This window comes from Trachypithecus francoisi, unplaced genomic scaffold (assembly GCF_009764315.1).
Source record: "Trachypithecus francoisi isolate TF-2019V2 unplaced genomic scaffold, Tfra_2.0 Lachesis_group0, whole genome shotgun sequence".
Lineage (NCBI taxonomy): Eukaryota > Metazoa > Chordata > Mammalia > Primates > Cercopithecidae > Trachypithecus > Trachypithecus francoisi.
In genome coordinates, this window is record NW_022681453.1 from 164,639,919 (window position 1) to 164,660,741 (window position 20,823).

The 20,823-nt window shown below is 37.2% G+C and overlaps 1 protein-coding gene and 1 long non-coding RNA gene across 6 annotated transcripts in view; one reads left to right on the top strand and one right to left on the bottom strand.

Annotated features, from left to right (window-relative positions):
• The window catches only part of LOC117084210, an 88,321-nt gene extending 76,487 nt beyond the window's left edge, over positions 1-11,834 (top strand). Inside the window, exons 3-4 of the long non-coding RNA XR_004437349.1 lie at positions 8,941-9,058; positions 11,760-11,834. This is a non-coding gene — a long non-coding RNA (uncharacterized LOC117084210). The remainder of the gene's footprint in view (positions 1-8,940; positions 9,059-11,759) is intronic.
• Positions 1-20,823, bottom strand: part of ANKRD28 (ankyrin repeat domain 28) — a 205,281-nt gene that overhangs the window by 166,692 nt on the left and 17,766 nt on the right. The gene's annotated exons all lie outside the window — the stretch shown is intronic.

Sequence of the window (20,823 nt, forward strand, 5' to 3'; positions counted from 1 at the left end):
AGGTCCGCTTGGTGCAGAGATGAGTTCAATTCTTGGATATCCTTGTTAACTTTCTGTCTCGTTGATCTGTCTAATTTGACAGTGGAGTGTTGAAGTCTCCCATTATTATTGTATGGGAGTCTAAGTCTCTTTGTAGGTCTCTAAGGACTTGTTTTATGAATCTGGGTGCTCCTGTATTGGGTGCATATATATTTAGGAGAGTTAGCTCTTCCTGTTGAATTGATCCCTTACCATTATGTAATGGCCTTCTTTGTCTCTTTTGATCTTTGATGGTTTAAAGTCTGTTTTATCAGAGACTAGGATTGCAACCCCTGCTTTTTTTTGTTCTCCATTTGCTTGGTAGATCTTCCTCCATCCCTTTATTTTGAGCCTATGTATGTCTCTGCATGTGAGATGGGTCTCCTGAATACAGCAGACTGATGGGTGTTGACTCTTGATCCAGTTTGCCAGTCTGTATCTTTTAATTGGAGCATTTAGTCCATTGACATTTAAGGTTAATATTGTTATGTGTGAACTTGATCCTGTCATTATGATATTAACTGGTTATTTTGCTCGTTAGTTGATGCAGTTTCTTCCTAGCCTCGATGGTCTTTACATTTTGGCATGTTTTTGCAATGGCTGGTACCGGTTGTTCCTTTCCATGTTTAGGGCTTCCTTCAGGGTCTCTTGTAAGGCAGGCCTGGTGGTGACAAAATCTCTAAGCATTTGCTTATCTGTAAAGGATTTTATTTCTCCTTCACTGATGAACTTAGTTTGGCTGGATATGAAATTCTCGTTTGAAAATTCTTTTCTTTAAGAACGTTGAATATTGGCCCCCACTCTCTTCTGGCTTGTAGAGTTCTGCCGAGAGGTCCTGTTTAGTCTGATGGGCTTCCCTTTGTGGGTAACCCGACCTTTCTCTCTGGCTGCCCTTAAGATTTTTTCCTTCATTTCAACTTTGGTGAATCTGGCAATTATGTGTCTTGGAGTTGCTCTTCTGGAGGAGTATCTTTGTGGCGTTCTCTGTATTTCCTGAATTTGAATGTTGGCCTGCCCTACTAGGTTGGGGAAGTTCTCCTGGATGATATCCTGAAGAGTGTTTTCCAACTTGGTTCCATTTACCCCCTCACTTTCAGGCACCCCAATCAGACGTAGATTTGGTCTTTTTACATAATCCCATACTTCTTGCAGGCTTTGTTCATTTCTTTTTTTTCTTTTTTCTTTTGGTTTCTCTTCTCGCTTCATTTCATTCATTTGATCCTCAATCGCTGATACTCTTTCTTCCAGTTGATCGAGTTGGTTACTGAAGCTTGTGCATTTGTCACGTATTTCTCGTGTCATGGTTTTCATCTCTGTCATTTCGTTTATGATCTTCTCTGCATTAATTAGTCTAGCTGTCAATTCTTCCACTTTTTTTTCAAGATTTTTAGTTTCTTTGCGCTGGGTACGTAATTCCTCCTTTAGCTCTGAGAGGTTTGATGGACTGAAGCCTTCTTCTCTCATCTCGTCAAAGTCATTCTCTGACCAGCTTTGATCCGTTGCTGGCGATGGGCTGCGCTCCTTTGCAGGGGTAATGCGCTCTTATTTTTTGAATTTCCAGCTTTTCTGCCCGCTTCTTCCCCAGCTTTGTGGTTTTATATCTGTCTCTGGACTTTGATGATGGTGACGTACGGATGGGGTTTTGGTATAGGTGTCCTTCCTGTTTGATAGTTTTCCGTCTGACAGTCAGAAGGACTGTCTGTTGGTCTGTTGGAGATTGCTTGAGGTCCACTCCAGACCCTGTTTGCCTGGGTATCAGCAGCAGAGGTTGCCGAAGATAGAATACTGCTGAACAGCGAGTGTACCTGTCTGATTCTTTCTTTGGAAGTTTCCTCTCAGGGGTGACGCCACCCTGTGAGGTGTGGGGTATCAGACTGCCCCTAGTGGGGGATGTCTCCCAGTTAGGCTACTCAGGGGTCAGGAACCCACCTGAGCAGGCAGTCTGTCCCTTCTCAGATCTCAACCTCCGCGTTAGGAGATCCACGCCTCTCCCCAAAGCTGTCAGACAGAGTCGTTCGCGTCTGCACTGGCCCCTGCTCTTTCCCCTAATGGACTGCAGCTGTGCGCTGTCCCCAGAGGTAGAGTCTACAGAGACAGGCAGGCTTCCTTGAGCTGCTGTGAGCTCCACCCAGTTCGAGCTTCCCAGCGGCTTTGTTTACCTACTTAAGCCTCAGCAATGGCGGGCGCCCCTCCCCCAGCCTCCCTGCTGCCTTGTGGATAGATCGCCGCAGACGGCTGTGTTAGCAGTGAGGAAGGCTCCGTGGGCGTCGGACCCTCCCGGCCAGGTGTGGGATATATTCTCCTGGTGTGCCTGTTTCCTTAAGCGCAGTATTGGGGTGGGAGTCACCCGATTTTCCAGGTGTTGTGTGTCTCAGTTCCCCTGGCTAGGAAAAGGGATTCCCTTCCCCCTTGCGCTTCCAGGTGAGGCGATGCCTCGCCCTGCTTCAGCTCACGCTGGTCAGGCTGCAGCAGCTGACCAGCACCGATTGTCCGGCACTCCCTAGAGAGATGACCCCAGTACCTCAGTTGAAAATGCAGAAATCACCGGTCTTCTGTGTCGCTCGCGCTGGGAGTTGGAGACTGGAGCTGTTCCTATTCGGCCATCTTGCTCCGCCCCCCCGCAAAATTTTCAATGCACATCCCACTGAAAAAGATCTCCAAGATATATTGGAGGTGAGTAGTAGTACAAAACAATCAAATAAGCCAACTTGTCTGTTAAAAGGGGGAGAAAAATCAAGAACAGATTTGATATGCTTGGTTTATCTGTTGTAAAATTTGCATTACCAATACTCTCTGCATCACAGGGCAGAAATCTTAAACTGCATTTCCCAGAATCTCTTTTTATTGACTGATTTAAGGATAGTGTCTGCCAATGAGGGGCATACATGCAAGATTAAATGAAGAGAAAGAAAAGCAAATTTTGTCTGATGGCAACTGGCTTACATGAGAAGACGATAGGCATGAGGTTGGAAGCAGCTGTTGTATTAAGAAACATCTGCCTTTTCTCGACTCAATGCTGTACAATGCTAATTTTTCTAATTAAATCCATAATCTCAATGGAATATCAATTATGCTCAACAGTTTTCATCGCACTTCAAAATGTTTTAAAAATGTATATGGAAGACCAAAGGGTAAAGAGCCAATCTGGGGGGGTAGGGGCGGGGGTGAGAAAGGTTGAACTACACATCATATACAAGAATAAAATTCTAGGTCATTCAGAAAAGTAAATGGAAAAAAAATTGCCAATTTTTTGAACAGAATATTTTTTAAGACCTTGTTTCTTACACAACACAAAAAAGGGTGAAAAACCCAAAAAAGATTGATAAGAATGATTACACTACAATTTAAAAGTTCTAAATGAGTGACCCCTAAAACAAAGTAAAGACTAGCCACAGATTGACAGGTATAACAAAACCAATAAAAGATTCATAGCCTACATACAGAAAATGTAGATATATACTTATCAGTACAAAGAAAAAATAAGCAATTCACAAAAAACATTTAACTTGTCAAAAATACATAGAAATATACTTAATTACTAATCTGGGAAATGCAAATTAAAACAAAGTATCACTCATGTACATCAGAATGCCAAAAGTCAAACTAAAATAATTATCGGCGAGTTTGAGAGCAAAGAATGACTCTTACTCAATTGCTGGTGGCAATATAATCAGTACAGCCCCTTTGAAGAAAATAATAATTACATAATAAAGGTGAACATGTTTATATCCTATGACCCAGCAATTCTACCTCCACATATCAGTCTCAGAGAAACTGTACAAAAAAAGACACACATTGTACTAGAATTTCTACAACATTATTTGTAATAGCTAAAACTAGAAGATACCTAACGACAGAATGTTAACAGATAAACAGCAGTTTATTTGTAACAGATATACAGCAACTATTATTTTTATTTGTATAGATTTATCAGGTGCAAGTGCAATTTTGTTACACGCACAGACTGTGTAGTAGTCAAATCAGGGCTTTTGGGGTATCCCCCGAGATACAGATATATAGCAATTACAACAAATGTATCATCATGGATAAATTTTAAAAGCAGTGATAAAAAGATACATAAAGCATACCGTTAATTTAAAATCTTAGAAAAAATAAATATAACAGTAATATTATACTGTTTATGGATATGTAAATACAGTATAAGTGAAAACAACCTAGACGATAAAAGCTAACTTTCAAGGTGGTTACCTTGGAAAAAGGGGGGCAGAGCTCTAGTTATATATGTAAACATTTCATTCTTTAAGAGACACAAAGCAAATATGGTAAAGTATTGACAGCTGCTTATTCCTAGCGATAGGTAGTTAGGTTTATATTTTATTTTATCCTGTGTGTCTCAACATTTCAATTTAATTAAAACCATTTTTCAAGAAAGATCACTCTGATGGGTCTGAGTGTAGAAGATGAACTGAAATGGGGGCAAAATTGGAGAAGGGTAGACTGGTCAGAGAACTACTGCATTGTCCAGTAAGAAATGACAGCCGCATGAACTAAAGCCACGAAAGTACAAGGGAGGGATCAATATTACATATATATATGAATTAGGACTACCGAGTGTTTCATACAGTTATGTAAGCATGGTACGCCTGTGGGTCATTTTCCTTTCTTTAAAATCTCCTATATTAGACATTTCTCAAAAGACGACACATAGCCAAGTATATATTTTTTTAAAAGTTCACTCTCTCATCACCAGGGAAAGGCAAATTAAAACCATGAGATATCACCTCACAACTGTTAGAATAGCTCCTATCAAAAAGATGAAAGGTAAGTGCTGGCAAGGATGTGGAGAAAAGAGAACCCCTGCCCATTGTTCGGGAGGAATGTAAATTAGTACAGCCATTATGGAAAATAGTATGAAGGTTCCTCAAAAAATCAAAAATAAAATTGCCATATGATCCAGTAATCCCACTACAGGGTACATAACCAAAAGAAATGAAAGCAGTATGTCAAAGAGGTATCTGCACTCACACATTCATTACAGCAGTATTCAAAATAGCCAAAACATAGAATCAAGCTAAGTGTCTATCAATAAATGAAGAAAAAGTGGTATATGTACACACTGGGATACTACTCAGTCTTAAAGGAGCAGGAAATCCTGTCACTGCAACAACATAGGTGAACCTAGAGTTATGTTGGCGAAATAAGCCAGGCACAAAAGTCGAAGATCACATGATCTCACTTATTTGTGGACTCTAAAAAAGTCAAAAGCGTAGAAGCAGAGAGGAGAATGGTGGTTACTAGGGGCTGGGAAATAGTAAGTAAGGCAGGCTAAATGATTAAAAGTCTATTTCTAGTATATCATCTTTTTAAAATGACTTCATACTTTATACAGCTGTAATACCAGTTATAGACTTCTCTTATATAAATACTTTAAACAATAAAAACTCCAAAGTTAAATGCTAACAATTACCTTTAAAAGCAAATGAAAACACAAAAGGCATGCATGGTGTCAAGGACAAGAAAGTTGCATCTATGATTCTGAGAAAAGAAAAGAAACAAAAGACAGAATTCTGTTATAAATCCGGAAGTCGTGAGATAAATATTCATTACAATGTAGACCATCTTTATCACTTTGTAATTAAAAACCCCACAGCTTTCCAGAGAGTAACATGAAAAAGTTTCAAGATACATTTTCCATAGTAAATCTTCGGATAAACAAATTTTAAAGTTAAAACCATTTAATAGCACCTCTTATTTCTCCATGAATTAAAATAGGCAAGAAAAAAAGTATCTAAATTGGAAAAGAAGTAAAACTATTTGTTTGCAGACAGCATGATCATCTATGTAGAAAATCCTAAAGATTCCACAAAAAGGCTGGGCACGGTGGCTCACTCTTGTAATCCCAGCATTTTGGGAGGCAGAGGCAGGAGGGTTCTCGAGGCCAGGAGTTGAAGACTAGCTGGGCAATGTAGGCAGACTTTGTCTCTACAAAAAAAATTTAAAATTAGCTGGGCCTGGTGGTACATGCCTGTAGTCCCAGCTACTGGGAAGGCTGAAGTGTAATCACCTGAGCCTGGGAGGTCACGGCTGCAGTGAGCCATGATCATGCCACTGCACTCCAACCTGGGTGACACAGAGAGAGAGACCCTGCATCAGAATTAATAAACAAATTCAGCCAAGCTACAGGATACAAAAATAAACACAGAAAAATCAGCTGCATTTCCATACACTTAATTTCCAACAGAAAATTAAACAAGTCCATTTACAATACTATTGAAAATAAAATATGTGGGAATAAACTTAACCATAGAGGCAAAAGATTTGTACATGAAAACTACAAAATGTTGCTTAAAGAAAGACACAAATAAATGGAAATATATCCCATGTTCATGGATTGGAACACCTAATATTGTTAAGAGGTCAATACTGTCCCAAGCCATCTACAGATTCAATACAATTCCTATCACAATCCCAATGATGCTTTTTACAGAAATAGAAAAATCTAACATAAAATTAATATGAAATTTCAAAGGACTCGGAATAGCCACAATTCTGAAAAAGAAGAACAAACTTGGAGGTCTCATACTTCCAGATTTCAAAACTTATTACAAAGCTAAGACAATCAAATGAGCGAAACTGGCATCAAGATGGACATGGGACCAATGGCATGAAAGAGAGAGTCCAGAAATAATCCCTTACATACATTAGACAAGAGTACCAGGACAATTCAATGGGGGCAAAAGACAGTCTTTTCAACAAATGATGTTAGGGAAACTAGATATCCCCACACGCAAAACAATGAATTTGATCCCTTACTTTACACCATATACAAAAATTAACTCAAAATGCATCAAAGTAAGGGCTAAAATTAATGGACCTCAAAGTAAGAGCTAAAACTATAAAACTCTTAGAAGAAAACACAGGGAAAAGCTTCATGACATTAGATTTGGCAGTGATTCCTTGGGTATGGCACCAGAACCACAGACAACAAAAGAAAAAAGATAAACTGGACTTTGTCAAATGTTATAACTTTTATGCATAGAAGGATATCATCAATAGAGTGAAAAGGCAATGCAGAGAATAGGAGAAAATATTAGGAAATTATAGATCTGATAAGGCATCAATATCCAGAATATATAAACAAATCCTACAATTAAACAAGAAAGTTTTAAATGCACAAGGGACTTGAATAGATATTTATCTAAAGGTATACAAATGGCCAATCAACAACATGAAAAGATGTTCAACATCACAAATCATTAGGGATATGCAAACCAAAGTCATGAGATACCACTTCACACACGAGAATGGTTACTATAAAAAAAAAAAAAATTTAAAGCGCCCACAATATAACAGATGTTGGCAAGGATATAGAGTGATTGGAACACCTGTACATTTCTGGTAGGAATGTGAAATGGTACAATCATTATTGCATACATTACAGTATAGTGATTCCTCAAAAAATTAAACAGAATTACTGTATGATCCAGCAACTCCACTCCGGGTATATACCCCAAAGAACTGAAATCAGAGACTTAAATAGATATTTGTACACTCATGTTCACAGAATTATTCATCATAGCCAAAAAGATACTTGGAAAGCAACCCAAGTGTCCATCACTGAATGAATGGATAAACAAAATGTGGTTTATACATATAGTGCAGTATCATTCAGCCTTAAAAAGGAAAGAACTCTTATATATGCTGTAATACAACAAGGATGGGCCTCGAAGACATTTTGCTCAGTGAAATGAGCCACTTATAAAAGATCAAATATTGTATGACTCCACTCATATGAGGTTGAATGGTGGTTGCCAGGGGTTGGGAAAGGAGACAGGGAAAGTTATTGTTTAATGGGTATGGATTTTCATTTGGAGAAGACAAAGTTCTGGAGATGGTTAGTGATAATGTTTGCACAACAATGTGAATGTGCTTAATGCCACTAAACTATATACTTAAGATAGTTAAAAAAGGCCAGGCATGGTGGTTCACGCCTGTAATCCCAATACTTCGGAAGGCTGAGGTGGGCGGATCACTTGAGGTCAGGAGTTTGAGACTAGCCTGGCCAACATGGTGAAACCCCATTTCTATTAAAAATACAAAAATTAGCCAGGTATGGTGGTGTGCACCTGTAATCCCAGCTACTCAGGAGGTTGAATCAAGAGAATCACTGGAACCTGGGAGGCGAAGATTGCAGTGAGACGGGATCACTCCACTGCACTCCAGCCTGGCCAACAGAGCCAAAGCTCCATCTCAAAAAAAAAGATGGTTAAAATAACTTTAATGTTATATATGTTTTGCCACAATAAAAAAAACTAATAGCAAAATATTTTCCTATTACATAAATGAATAATTCAGAGTTTAGAATATTTTTAATTTTAGACTGAGAATTTTTTTGGTCACTGAAGCAAAATAGTACTCTGATGGATTATTATACGCACACACAAAAACATTTATGAAGACCTATGCCCCTAAAAATGAAATGTCACTGTTTGGATAGAATAGGAATGTAGGTAGAAATCATTTGATCTCAAAGAAAGTAGAAGGTAAAAGAAAAAAAAAACCATGAAACTTAAACTGATACATGTATCTACTTAAATGTTTCAAAAAGTATATAGGTGATTTGAAAAAAATCTCCAAGGCAAGCTTTTAAAGACAGAACTTCCTCATATTTAACTAGTGAAAAACATTCAAATATACAAATATCAATGCTAAGCATTATTTGCACTAGTGCTTGAAAAAAAACAACAAATTATGTTATTTTTCTAACATTTTAGTTCTTAACACTCACTATGAAGTGACTATAAGCTATAAGCCTTTCCTGGATTAAAGTACTGCATATAAAAAATTCTATCTACAACATCAGCTTAACAAAAATATTAGTATCTGAGGGGGGATCATTGCCTTCACATTTTTAACATAATATCTGACAGATTTTCCTGATTTCCTCTGTATCCTCCAAAGGTTTGCACCACACTGCACTTGTTCACTGACTTCACAGATGCTTCTTGAAACCTTACCAAAGCACAAACCAAATTTACCCTTTATAAATGTGTAATCAAAGCCAAGACTCTAAATCAAGGTAACTCTGCTTAATTTTATATAGATAAGAAAACATCTGCAGAAAGTCTCTTTAAATAACTTTCAGGATCACTTCCATAGAACCTACTAACAATTCATTCAAGCCCACAGTTTATCTTCATGGTTTAGAGAAACAGAAAACATATTTAGAATAAAGCTGTAGTGCATTGACTACTAAAATACTCCTATCATATCATATCATCTTTTTATGGGTATGCAATCTCTTACGTGTAAGGTGTTTGTTAACTGCATGTTTCTCTCTCTTTTTTTTTTTTGAGACAGAGTCTCACTCTGTGTCACCCACGCTGCAGTACAGTGGTGCTATCTCAGCTCACTGTGACCTCCACCTCCTGGACTCAAGGGATTATCCTGCCTCAACCTCCCAAGTAGCTGGGATTACAGAGGCTCACCACAACTGGCTAATTTTTGTATTTTCAGTAGAGATGGGGGTTTCACCAAGCTGGTCAGGCTGGTCTTGAACTCCTGACCTCAAGTGATCTGCCCACCTCCCAAAGTGCTGGGATGACAGGCATGAGCCACCGCGTCCAGTCCTAACTTCATGTTTCTCTGAGACTTTCGTAAGGTAATAATTTTCCCAAAATCATTCGCCTATTTTGACCTCTAGAAAATAACTTATTTACCATTCCCTGCAATTCTTTATCAGGCTTCAGATCTAATTCTCCATTCATCAGATCTATAAGTGATGCTTTTTTAGCCATATTAAGTCAAAATTTAACCATATTAAATTCTGCCATATATTTTATACATTAAAAGTAGGTGCATGTCTGAAATAGAAAGCCAGAACTTTCCAACAAAGCCCAATGAATTTAAATCTCCTACCCTGTAGTAACCATACCCAGCAAGAGAGACAAATTTAGGTTCAACAACATCTGCGGGACCAATATTAGAAGGCTGTTTTCAAAATTTTTGGTCTTAAGATCTCTTCACATTTTTAATTTATTGAAGAGCCCAAAAAGTTTTGCTTATGAGGATTATTTCTACTGATGTCTACTGTATTCAAAATTAAAACTAGCAAATTGCTTAAATGTATTTAGTTTTAATTTACTTACTAATATATCCACTACATGTCAATATAAATAACTTTATTAAAATAATTATTTTTTTAAAAAATTAAGTAGCACTGTTCATGTCTGGCTTAACAGAAAATAGGTGGATTCTCACAGTTGCTTCTGCATTAAATTTGCTGCAATAAGTTACCATAGTTCAAGTATATGAAGAAAATCTATACTCATGGTAGCATCTTTTTAGATACTTGTGGATAATCTTTGATATTACATCAAAGCTTGACAAGTGATATCTTTTAGAAGTTAACTATAATGTTAATTATGAAGCCATATCAATGAGCTTTTAATACTTTTTTCACATTAAAATCCATTGGTCTAACCACACTTTGAAAGGATCTTTTTACAAAACCATGTGTGATTCTACAACATCATGTATCAGTCATTTGGAAAATGCTGGTTCACTGTTGTATGAAGGTCTTCAATTACTGACACATTTCATGATATACAATATCAAAAGTCATATTTATTAATGTTACTACCAATGCCACCAGAAAACATCTTTAAGTTCCGTAAAGCTAGCAAGCTCAAGGTGGCCAGTACAGATTTACTCAAACTATAATTTTTGCTTGGAAGCTCAAATTTCACCATCTGTAACAAATATTGACAGTGGCTTTCCTTGAAGTGACAAGTTCACTTTGTTTCTTTTCAAGGAATATTTTCAATAAAAGGTTTGCTTTGCAAAGAGCCAAATCTGAATAACCATAATGTTAGTTGTTTTTTCAATTAAAAGGTATTCTATTAAAAAAAAAAGTCTAGTCCAGCTAGCAACTCAATCACATAAGCATTTTTCCTGTGCAGCATATACTCATTTTATCATACAGATACCCCAGGGTGAAGCGTAATATAAGTAATCTATACTTAAAAACAGTCTTAGGGGGAAATAGGCTTTTCCCTTCCCTTAACTGTAAGCAAGGCAGTGAAAAACACAGTCTGGTGCCACTAACTTGATTCCTAATACATCAGTAGTAAGTACTATTACTTTTGTACCATTAGCGCAAATGTCGAAGTAAAAAAGGCATATAACATTTTATTATTATGATAACAGTTTTGACTTTAGGGACCCCCAGGGGTTCATGCATCACACTTTGAAAAGTCTCTTAGACTGGGGTCCCTAACCCCTGGGTTGAGGACTACTAGCCATTCATGGTCTGTCAAAAACTGGGCTGGACAGCACGAGGTGAGCAGCAAGCAAGCAAGCATTACCCCCTGAACTCTGACTACTGTCAGAGCAGTGCAACATTAGATTCTCATAGGACTGCCAATCTTATTTTGAATTGCACATCTGAGGGATCTAGGTTGTGTGCTTTTTACAAGACTAACTAATGCTTGATGATCTGAGGTGGAACAGTTTCACCTCAAAACCATCCCACCCTCAACCCAACCCCCATCCATGGAAAAACTGTCTTCCACGAAACTGGTCCCTAGTGTCAAAAACGTTGGGGACTGCTGCAGTAATGGATTAATTTTGGCCAAAGAAAGGTTTGGCCCCTGCTCAGCTCCTAGGAGGTAACCGCTAACCCCTTAGAATGTCCTGCTTGATAAAGAGTCGTTGTTTACCTGGGGGCTTTGGTCCATGCCAGATAGTCTAATAATACGATTTTTGGTGGGATCTTTAAGTCACGGAGTATCAGCTTGACTTCTGGAGGGGATGGAGACTAACATCAGCCACAGGTGTGGTCAACTATACCGATGTGACTGACTTCTCAATAAAAACTCTGGACAGCAAACCTCACGTGGGTGGCCCTGGTTGACAATATTCCTTGCATGTCACCATATATTGTTGCTGGGAAAAGCAAGCACTGTCTGCACAACTCCATTAGGAGAGGACACCTGGAAGTTCGTGCCTGAAACTCTCCTGGATCTTTATCCTATGCACCTTTACCCATTGCTGGTTTTAATCTGTATTCTTTTGATGTAATAAACCATACGATGAATTTAACTTTTTTGCTGAGTTCTGTGAGTCCTTCTAAGCAAATTATCAAATCTGAGAGTGCACAGTCTCCCACGAACTAAACTAAACAAGGTTGGTCAAGATCAAACTCCTGAGTATATGCAACAAAAGCCAATCCCCACCTACATGTTTCTCTAAACAAGACACTGTTTTGCCCAGGACCAAAAAGTATTGTGCATATGTGCACAGATCCAAATTGCACTGCCAAACTCCACATAACTACCAGCCCCTTCTCCAAGCAGCTTGTTTTAGAGCAGGGATTCTCACCAGCTGATTCTTTGCTATGGAGGAATGTCCTGTCCACTGTAGGATGTTTAGCAGCATCCCTGGCCTCTGTCCAATAGTATCCTTCACTCCTCCCAAGTGGCAACAAAAAAAATGTCCCCGTTGTCAAATTCCCCTGAGGAGAAAAATCGCCCTCCCCTCCATATTGAAAATCACTGTTTCAGGAAACTTGCCTAGGTAGTCTGACCTTGTCTTTTCTTTTACAAAAAAAGGGTCACTTTTAGCTCTATCTTCCTGCCTTTCCAAATGTTAATTAGTTGATGATGGAAAGAAGCAATTGCACATTCTGAGTTCTACCTTCAAAAAATATTTGGATAAAAGTGGTGAACTAAAACTCTTCTTTCTGGGGAACTCAGTCAGATTACCAATTTAAAGAGAAGGAGAAGCCTCTAACAATGATCTTTAAATAAGGATACATATATATTTTCTGTATCTTAATGCACACCACAGAGGGAAGATAGACTAGTTTTCTTCAACCTTGGGAGTATACATCAAAGTAATCTCAAGCAGTTGTTAAAAACATAGGTGCCAGGGTCCTGTCTCAGACACTTAATCAGAATTCATTATTTATCCAGCAATTAGTGGAGTGTCCACTATATGCCAAAAAATTGTTACAGGTGCTGAAGACACAGCAGTAAATAAAAGACATTGTATTTGCCCTTGAAGAACTCACATTCCAGTAGAAGAAGACATTTCATAAACATATAGACAAATAAGATCACTTTGGATAGTGCTACAGGGAAATAAACAGAATAATGGAAGCAATTTCTCTGCATTCTCAGCAACATCTGCAGAAATATACTCAAAGTTAAATGTGGTGAGTGGAAATATTATTTTGCATTTTTTATTTAGAAAGCCTGTGACATAATTATATGCCTAAATTTAAAATTTCTTATGTGTAGGGGTGCGGAGCAAAAGTGTCTCTCCCTACTCTTTGGGAATCCTCAAGATTAAGCAGGTAAATTCCCTCACAGTTTCAACTCTAATTTCCATCAGTTCAATGAAAACATTATGTAAAATCTTAAAAATATAATTAGGAGATACACCACAGATTTCTCACATGCACTTACTGCACTGTGGTGAAGTGTGCTTTTAGCATACAGATCACCTAAATAGTGAACACTGTATCCAAAAAGTGGTTTTTCAACCCTTGCCCACCTCCCACCTTTTGTAGTTTCTAATATCTGTTATTCCACTCAGTATGTCCCATATACCCTTGTTTAGCTCCCACTTAGAAGTGAAGAACATGCAGTATTTGACTATGTTTCCAAGTTATTTCACTGAGGATAATGGGCTCCAATTTCACCCATGTTTCCTGCAAAAGACATGATTTCATTCTTTATACATATACACCACATCTTCTTTATCCAATCTTCTGGATATTTAGGCTGATTCCATGTATATGCTACTGTGAATAGCGCTGCAATAAACATACCAGTGTAGATACCTTTTTGACATAATGATTTCTCTCCCTTAGGGTATATTCACAGTAGTGGGATTGCAGAATCAAATGGTATCACTATTTTTAGTTCTTTGAGAAATCTCCATACCATTTTCCATAAGGATTTTACTAATTTACATTCCCACCAGTGTAAAGTGTATAAGCGTTCCCTTTTCTCCACATCTGTGATGGTTAAAACTGAGTGTCAACTTGATTGGATTGAAGGATGCAAAGTACTGATTCAGGGTGTGTCTGTGAGGGTGGTGCCAAAGGAGATTAACATTTAAGTCAGTGGGCTGGGAAAGGCAGATCCACCCTTAATCTGAGTAGGCACCATCTAATCAGCTGCCAGCACAGCTGGAACATAAAGTAGGCAGAAAAACATGAAAAGACTAGACTGGCATAGCCTCCCATTCTACATCTTTCTCCTGTGCTGGATACTTCCTGCCCTCAAACATCAGACTCCAAGTTCTTCAGTTTTGGGACTCAGACTGGCTCTCCTTGCTCCTCGGCTGGCAGACAGCCTATTGCGGGACCTTGTGATCATGTGAGTTAATACTTAATAAAATCCTCTTCATATATATATAAAATATATAAAAATATACTGCTATGTGTAAAAATATATACATTATACATAAATTAAACATTACATATATACACACATATATATACCTCCTATTAGTTCTGTACCTCTAGAGAACCCTAACACAGCACCCTTGGCAACATCTGTTGTCTTTTGACCTTTTAATAGTAACTAACCATTCTGACTCATATAAGATGGTTTTAACCCATTTATGCTGGAGGCTGCAATTATGAGTGAAAAATCAGACCTTGGCAATGACCTCGAGCAGCAGAATATAAATAACTCCCACCTGCTTAGTGTTCCATTATTGAACACTAGGCATATGTGGGCTAATTTGTATTTCTTTTATGACTAATGATGTTGAGGAGTTTTTCATGTTTGTTGTTCACTTGTACGTCTTCTTTTGGAAAATGTCTGTTTGTGTTACTTGCCTATTTTTTAATGTTTTTTTTTTCTTGAGTTCCGTGTAGATTCTGGATATCAGCCTTTTGTCAGATGCAGTTTTCATATTTTGCACATATTTTTTCCCCTTTCTGTAGGTTGTATGTTTACTCTGTTCACTGCTTCTTTTACTGTGCGAAAGCTTTTTTTTAATTGTCTCATTTGTCTATTTTCGTTTTGAGGACTTGGTTTGAAATTATTTGCCTACACCAATGTTCAGAATTTTTCTCAGGTTTTCTTCAGTATTTTCATAGTTTCAGGTCTTATGTTTAGGTCTTTAATCCATCTTGAGTTAATCTTTGCATGTGGTGAGAAGCATGGGTCCTGTTTCATTCTTCTACATATAGCTATCCAATTTTCCCTGACCTATTTATTGAATCGAGTGTCCTTTCCCCAGTGTATATTTCTGTTGACAATTAGCTGGCTGTAGGTATGTGGCTTTATTTCTGGGTACTCTATTTTGTTCCAATAATACATGTACCATGCTGTATTGGTTACTATAGTCTTGCAGTAAATTTTGAAGTCAGATAATGTGATGCCTCCACATGCTTTTGAACATGGGAGAGTTTACTGATTTTATTAATAAGAATAAAAAGAGCTCCTGAAGAAGTCATTCAAAGGGAAAAAAATCCACTGACAAGCTAATCATCATAAGGATTGTTTACAACAGAATCTGGCAAGACTGGAGGAGGGCACATTTTTCTCTTTTCATTTCATACTTCTATGAAAAACTGGTAGCAAAACCCAGGAATATACAAATTTTCTGCTCTTCAGTTTTTTCTAAGACGCGAAAACAAAGCTATTTACATATTTGTAGAAAGGATATTTCTATGGTTAAAAATAATAAAGTTGTGGGTACCAAATATACATATAAAAAGTAAAGATCAAACACTCCTGTTATGTCACAAATACTAAAAAGAACTGCCGATAATACCCAACCTTCCTTTAAGAATTAAAAACAGAGGCGGGCGAATTACTTGAGGCCAGAAGTCTGAGACCAGCCTGGCCAACACGGCAAAACCCCATCTCTACTAAAAATACAAAAGTTAGCCGTGCGTGTTGGTGCACACCTCTAATTCCAGCTACTCATGAGGCCAAGGCATGAGAATCTCTTAACTCGGGAGACGGAGGTTGCAGTGAGCTGAGAACGCACCACTGCACCCCAGCCTGGACGAAAGAGCAAGACTCTGTATCATAAAAAAGAAAAAAGAAAAAGAAAGAGAGAGAGAATTAAAAACAAAGGTCAGATGCCTGAGGATGTTTTATCTAATTTTTCAATACACACCTCATTCCATATACATAAACAGTAAGCAATCTGTTCATCCTACAATAAATAGTGGCTTTGCAAATCGCTATCATGGTTCCCATTCTACAAACTATATCGCATTCTGTCACAAATATGCAAATATTTCATGCCTACAACAAAATAGCTATTTGGATATAAACAGCTTTTAACTGCCCAAAACAATAGAGAAGGAGGAATCAGCAACAACAAAAAAAGCAGATTCACCTTCCTCTTAAGAGCCTGTGGCTTGTCGCTGCCATCTCTAAACAAGCATTTAGAATCCATCTTTGAAAAGTCCTTTCCTCAAATCTGAAGAGAGAACTCTGTATAAAAGTTTCCAATGGTTGCCCCCACAGCTATAAGAATAAGGTGCAAGTCTCATAGCTTAGAACGTAAGATACTAAGGAACTAACCTCTACATACTTCTCTCCCAGCCTCATCTTGTGCCATCCCCTTCACACTCCTCAGTTAACTAATACCACACTTAAGATCACAAAGAATATGATCCCCAATTGAGAAGATGGGAGTGAACTGGTTAACTCTAAAATGTATTCTTCAGGGGATGTAGATGAAAGATAGATACTAAAGGAAGTTCTTCAGGACAAAAGTGACACCTGACAGTAATGAATCCACATGAAGAAATAAAGAGCACTGGTAATGGTAATTATAGGTAAGGGAAAAATGACAGTATAAAAGGCTGCATAAATATAACTCCTACTTTTTTCTTCTCTCAATTTAAGAGGTAATTGCATAAAACAATTATAAAATTGTATTGTCAAGTTTATCCCATATAAAGATATATATCAAAATGAAGCACAAAAACGGGAGGGAATGAATTATACTGAAAAAAAGAGATGACACTAGATGGTGACTCAAATCCACAAGAGATAAAAAAGAATACTGAAAGTGGTAAATACATACATTAATACACAATACTATAAATGTTTTTCTCTTTCTTCTCTTCTTTAAAGGATAAACTCTGTACAAAGCAATAATTAAAATATTATTGGTGGGTTTATTACATAAAGGAACATAATATATATGACAATAGCAAAAGAGAGGAGAGAAAATAGAGTTATACTGGAGGACTATTAGTATGTAACAATCACTATTAATCTGAGGTAGATTGTGATGGAACAAACACTAAAAATATAATTTTTTAAAAATCAAATAAATAAAAATAGCAAATATAAAAGGTGATAAAAGAGGAACATAAAAAACATGAGATGTATAGAAAACAAATATCCATTGAGATACAAATCCAACCATTTCAAAAGTAATATTAAATATAAAAGGATTAAACATCCCATTAAAAACAGAGATTGTTGGATTGGATTTAAAAAGCAATATCCAATTTTATGCTGCCTACATAGCACTTTAGATTCAAAGACACAAGCAGGTTGAAACAATGGAAAAACACGTATCACGCAAAGAATACCCATAAGAAAGCTGAAGTAGTTATATCTGTATCTGACAAAATAGACTTTAAGTCAAAAAAAAGTTATTGGAGACAAAGAGGAACATTTTATAATATTAATAGTATTAATTCAACAGCAAGATAAAACAAACATAAACATATGGAGCTAACAGGCCAGGTGCGGTGGCTCATGCCTGTAATAACACCTGTAATAACAGGCCGAGGCGGGAAGATCACAAGGTCAGGAGATCGAGACCATCCTGGCTAACACGGTGACACCCCGTCTCTACTAAAAATACAAAAAAATTAGCCGGGTGTGGTGGCGGTCGCCTGTAGTCCCGGCTAATGGGAGGCTGAGGCAGAATGACCTGAACCCAGGAAGTGGAGCTTGCAGTGAGCCGAGATGGTGCCACTGCACCCCAGCCCGGGCAACAGAGCGAGACTCCGTCTCAAAAAAAACAAAACAAAACAAAAAAAACATATGGAGCTAACAAAACAGTACCAAAATAGGGAAATCAAAAAAATGACAGAAATGAAGGAGCAATAGGCAATTTAACAAATAATGGTTAGAGACTTCGATGTTTCACCCTAACAATAAATAAACAAGAAAGCAGGGAATTAGCAATGAAGATCTGAACAACACCATAAATCTGACCTAACTGACATCTACAGAAGACTCTACCCAACAGCAGAGTAACTTATTCTCAATCACATATAAAACAATCTCCAAAATAGATCACATGCTAGGTCACAAAACAAGTCTCAAATTTAAAAGAACTGAACTGATACAAAAAATGTTTTTCAATCACAGCGTAATTAGAAATCAATGATAAAAAGAAATTTCAGAAATCCAAACACGTTTGAAAATTAAACAAGACACCTGTAAATAACCAATGGACTAGAGACAAAAATCACAAAGGAAATATATTCAGAGCAGAATGAAAATGTAAACAAAACACATCAAAACTTACAGGATACAGATAATGCAGTGTTTAGAGGGAAAATTATAGCTGAGCACAGCAATGTTAAAAAAAAATTCTCAAGTGAGCTTCAACCTTAAGAAGTTAGAAAAAAGGAGAAAACCAAACCCAACACAAGTAGCAGGGGAAAAAACGATCAATATTAGAGGGAGAATCAATAAAACAGAAAAAAGAAAAAGTAAAGAAAATGAAAACCAAAATTTGGTTTCTTAAAAAGACCAATAAAACTGACAAACCTTTAATTAAGCTAACCAGGAAAAAAAAAAAAATGAAGACACTAATTACCAAAATCAGGAATGAAAGGGTATCACTACTGAACTTAGAGGAATTAAAAGAATTTTAAGGGAACATTATGAACAACTGTATACAAACAAATGTAAACAACTTAGAAAAAACAAATTCTAAGACACAAATTACTGACTCTGAAGAGGATATAGAAAATATAAATATAACTCTATCAGCTAAAGAAATTAGTAATTAAAATCTTCCCACAAAGAAAAGCCTTGGCCCACATAGTTTCACTGGTGAATTTTACCAAACACTAAAGAAATAATACTAATCCTTCACAAACTCATCTAGATACTTCAATAGAAAACACTTTCTAATTCCCTCTGTGAGGCTAACATTACCTTAATACCAAAGCCAGACAAAGATATCACATGAATAGAGATTTTTTTTAATCCTAACAAAGTATCAGCATACCAAATCCAGCAGCATACAATAGGAATCATATAAACTGGCTATTCTTAAAACATTAAACATAAGCTTACCATATGACTCAGCAATTCTACTCAAGAATCTTTGTGGCCAGGCGTGGTGGCTCACACCTATCATCCCAGCACTTTGGGAGGCCGAGGTGGCAGATCACCTGAGGTCAGGAGTTCGAGACCAGCCTGGCCAACATGGTGAAAGCCCACCTCTACTAAAAATACAAAAAAATTACTCGGGCATGGTGGCACATGCCTGTAACCCCAGCTACTTGGGAGGCTGAGGCAGGAGAACTACTTGAATCCGGGAGGTAGAGATTGCAGTGAGCCGGGACCACACCACTGCACTCCAGCCTAGACAACAAGAACGAAACTCTGTCTCAAAAAAAAAGAAAAAAACAATCTTTGCAAGAGAAGTTAAAACGTGTGTATACACAGACACATGCATGAATATTCGTAGCAGTATTATTCATAGTTGCCAAAAATGGGAAACAATTCAAATTTCCATCAACTTGTGAATGGATAAACAATATGTGACATATCCATACAATGGAATACTATTCAGCAATGAAGAACCAATTAATACATATTACAACATGAATAAATCTCAACAACATTTATACCTAATTTTTAAAAGACAAAAAATGATTACATATAATACGACTCCACTTATATAAAATGTTCATAAAAGTTTGTAAAATAAAACCATTACTCAGTGGTGGCCTGGGGCCGGAGGTGGGACTAGGAGTAACTGCAAAGTAGGTACAAGGTATCTTTCTGGGGTGATGAAAATACTCTAAAACTGATTTGTAATGATGGGTTCAAAGTTCTTTAAATTTTCTAAAAACAAATTGCACTCTTAAGACATTTTATGAAATTTACTGTATATAAATTATACCTCAATAAACTGTTAAAAAAAAAACCACTGATCTAACCAATCACCAGCTCTTTTAATACAACTTGAAAGGCTGATCAGCTGTTCAAGATCTTAGCTGTGGAAAACATAACAGAAAACAACCGAATTGCAGCTGGAGAGAACTAAAGTGGGTAAAACGGAAGATTTTCTGACTTGTTGATTCAGCACACAGGAGCACCAAACCAATGAAAACTATAAACTAATCACATTTCAGAATCAATGTGGCTCAGACAGACGCTTACCTGAAGAGTGGGTCAAATTTCCATCTGCAGGGTGAATAATAAAATGATACATGAACCAGACAAAGACATATTTAAAAGACAAAAAAAAGGAAAACGATAGGCCAATATCACTGAGTAATACTGACTCAAAAATCTTCAACAAAATACTAGCAAACCGAATTCAACAACACACTAAAAAAAATCATTCATCATGACCAAGCGGGATTCATCCCCTAAGGGATGCGAGGATGGTTCAACACATGCAGTCAATAAATATGATACATCGTATCAGCAAAATGAAGGACAAAAACCATATAATCATGTCAACTGATGCTGACAAAGCATTCGATAAAATTCAACATCCCTTCATAATAAAAAATCTCACAAAACTAGATACAGAAGAAACATACCTCAACATAATGAAAGCCATATACCAGAGACCCATAGATAGTAT